This window comes from Rhinopithecus bieti, unplaced genomic scaffold (assembly GCF_001698545.2).
Source record: "Rhinopithecus bieti isolate Rb0 unplaced genomic scaffold, ASM169854v2 scaffold_32096, whole genome shotgun sequence".
In the NCBI taxonomy this organism is placed as follows: domain Eukaryota; kingdom Metazoa; phylum Chordata; class Mammalia; order Primates; family Cercopithecidae; genus Rhinopithecus; species Rhinopithecus bieti.
The window spans coordinates 33,201-36,943 of NW_016813886.1; the positions used below are offsets into that span (position 1 = coordinate 33,201).

Genomic DNA, 3,743 nt, shown 5'->3' on the forward strand with positions numbered 1-3,743 from the left:
CCCTCAGTTCAGTGTATTTTTTAATTCCTTCAAGATTTCCTCTTTGTCCCATGGGATTTTTACAAGTATACTGTTGCCTTTCCATGTGTTCAGAAATTTTCTGATCATTTTGCTATATTGATTTCAAGTTTGATTCCATAGTATTAGAGAATGAACTCTGTATGATTTCAGTTCTTCTAAATTTGTTAAGGTTTGTTTTATGGTTCAGCATATGTTCTATGCTGCTGTCTACTTTGTGGGCCTGAAAAGAATGTATATTCTGCTGTTGTTAGACAGAATATTCCATACATGTTAACCATATACTGTTGGTTGAGGGAATTTTTGAGTTATTTTATGTCCTTACTGATTTTATGTCTAGTTATTCTAGCAATTGTTGAGTGAGGAACACTGAAGTCTTCAACTATAATTGTAGATTTGTCTATTTCTCCTTCCAGTTCCATCAGTTTTTTCTTCACACATTTTGCAGCTCTTTTAGATGGCTGTCTTCTTGGTGTATTGATCCTTCATCATTAGTAATGCTCCTCTCTGCCTCTGGTAATTTTCTTTGCCCTGAAATCTACTTTATCGCTTATTAATATAGCCATTCCTACTTTATTTTAATTAATGTTTGTATAGATACAATTTTCCATTTTTTTGTTTTCAAACTGCCTGTGTCATTATGTTTGAAGTGAGTTTCCTACAGACAACATACAGTTGAGCCCTGCTTTTTAATCCACTCTGTCAATCTCTGCTTTTGATTGCTGCATTAAGACTATTTATATTTAATATCATTAATGGTGTGTTAGGACTTAAGGCTGCCACTTTATTTTTTTTTGCAGATCACAGAACTTTATTAAGATGGAATCACTGCAAATTACATAGAAGCTACTAGACTAAGCCAAAATCTATGAGGTTCATATGAACTTACAGTTATATAAATAAGAAACAAACGGCATATTCAAAACCATAAAGAAATATCCTGATGCCCAGGTGATGAAGGCTGGGGTGAATAAGTCCTCACATTTATTTCAAGTTGTTAAGGAGTTTGTGGGCAAAGCAATGGTCCCTTGCATGCAAGAAGTCAAAGAGTTCCTCTTGCGATCTTCTTCTGTATGTGATCGAGAGGCTACATGCTTGTCACAGACTCTGACTGCTCCCAGGCCTTTACACATTCCTCCAACTGCTCATATTGCTCTCTCAATGTTGTTAGGAGATTCACTCATTCCTCCTCTTCTTCTTCCACCTCCTTAGGATCTCAGGACCTGCTCAGCATCTTTTGCTCATCCTCCGGTCCCATGTCTGGCTATGGCTCCAGAGTCAACATGAGCAGCAACAGCGGCACCTAATCCACTTCAGAATCAAAAAGGATTTGAATATTTTGTTTTGTTTTTTATTTCTCTGTTTTCTTTTACTTGCTTTACTGTGGGTTACTTGAAAACTTTCAGAATTCCATTTTGCTTTATACTGTTTTTGAATGTATAGCTCTTTGAGTAGCTTTTGTGTATATGGCTGCTGTAGTATTACACCATATATACAAAATATCACAGTCTAATGCGGACTTATTTATTTCATCAGTTCAAGTGACATATAAGCACCTATCTTTTTATAAGTCAATATACCCCTCTCCGTTTATAATTGCCTTGATTTGTTTATGGTCACCCTGCATAGGATGAATCCCTTCCAAAATTTGATTTAGATGTCCAGACTAATGATACCATATTCACCCCCAAGAGAAAATGGAACGGTTCATGACTCACATAATGAGGCTTTCTGAAAAGAGCACTGTGGCTCATAAGCAGTGCCAAAAAATGGCTTGAGAGAGCAGAGAAAAGCTTGGGGTATTTATGGCGGTTAGGGAGTAGGGTCAGAGCATAGGTTCCTGCATCTGGTTCAAACTTCCCCTGGCTGAAGGAGGGAGAACCCAGGCTTTCTTATCAGTTTGCCCAGATGTGAAGCAGAAACAGAAGGAGGAAGGATGAAACTTCAAAGCTGTCAACCACCAAACATCAAAAAAACTGGATCAAGCTTTGTTACATCATTATTTTATCTACATACATGTAAAGTCTTTCTCTCCATCTTTTACGTTAAATAGATATTTTTTAATGTACCATTTTAATTCCCTTGTTTCCTTAAGATTTTTTTTGAGTTATTTTTCTTAGTGGTTGCTTTGGGGATTATACTTCATTCTGACTTATAACAATCTAGTTCAAGTTAATAGCAACTTAATTTTAATGGTATATAAAAACTTTTGTTTCCATACAGCTCCATTCTCTTCATTTCTTTCTTTGTGCAATTATCATCATAGAAATTACATCTTTTTGTACATCCATTAACACAGTTTTATAATTATTACTTTATGGCATTGACTTTTAAATCAGAAATGAGAAAGAAAGAAAAAACATTATGCCATATTTTATATTTATCTATGGGGTGCTTGTATTTCTTCATGTGGATTTGACCTACTGACTAGTGTCCTTTCATTTTAACCTGAAGGATTCCCTTTAGCTTTGTGTGGGTGGCAGGTCTACTAATGACAAACTTCATCACTTAAATTTACCTGAGAATGTCTTAATTTCACCTCCATTTTTGAAGAACGATTTTGCTGTATATAAAATTTTTGGTTGACATACTTTTTCCCCCACATCAGAGTTTGATTTAGTACTGTTGTGAACACACAGAATCTCAAAAAAGTCCAATGCAAACAGAATAGATTTCTTGGAATCTAATTTTTTTAATTGCCTGACAACCTACCTCTAAGAAAACTTATTTAAGTGAGGCAAATTATTTCGGGAAGGTGAGTATAAGAGGCAGTAGGAGGAAGTTAAGGAAAATTACCACCACATATTGCAGAAACGTACTGGAAGGCAAGTATAGCCCAAAGGAAAATCTCCACTGAAAAAAAAAAAAAAATGTTGAATGCTGACTGTAGAACTAGCACCCTGCTCCCAGCTCAATAATTTGAACCAAAAAAAAATTTTAAAGACCTTGCTCAATCCTAAGGTTAGTGAAGGAATGTAGGAGAGCTGTGTGTTAATGTGACACATGAAATCAAACAGCACTACTATTCAAGGGGCATTATGTCTTGATCTTGGGATCAAATACTCTAGGCCTTGAGCTGGAGAGTCTGCATTACAGTAGAAAAACGGGAAGTGCTTTATGCACGTGGATTCAGGACATACCAGCAACCTACATGTGCAGCATTGTCTAAGCCATAATGATCTTCCTCATCTCCCACTGAAGGTAGATGTAAGAATCTCTGGCCGAGCGCGGTGGCTCACACCTGTAATCCCAGCACTTTGGGAGGTCGAGGTGGGCAGATCATGACGTCAGGAGATCAAGACAGTCCTGGCCAGCATGGTGAAATCCTGTCTCTACTAAAAATGAACAAATTAGCTGGGTGTGGTAGCGTATGCCTGTAATCCCAGCTACTGAGGAGGATGAGGCAGAAACATCGCTTGAATCAGGGAGTTGGAGGTTGCAGTGAGCCGAGATTGCACCACTGCACTCCAGCTTGGCGACAGAGCAAGACTTTATTTCCAAAAAAGAAAAAAGAAGAAATCTTCCATTCTGTAAGAAGAAATCTCTTACAGAACTTTGATAGAAAGTTGGGTCTCCCCTGTCCCCTGTTGTCATCTCCTCCTCCTCCTCCTCCTCCTCCTCCTCCTCCTCCTCCTGCTCTTCCTCCTCTCCTTCTTCCTCCTCCTCCTCTTCTTCTTCTTCTTCTTTCCCTTCTTCTCCTTCTCCTACTTCTTCTTCCTCTTCTT

The 3,743-nt window shown here is 37.8% G+C and overlaps 1 pseudogene; it reads right to left on the reverse strand.

Moving 5' to 3' along the window:
- Positions 1–1,002: 1,002 nt before the first annotated feature.
- On the reverse strand, positions 1,003–1,276 carry LOC108513314 (cytochrome b-c1 complex subunit 6, mitochondrial pseudogene; annotated as a pseudogene).
- Between the last annotated feature and the right edge of the window lie 2,467 nt (positions 1,277–3,743).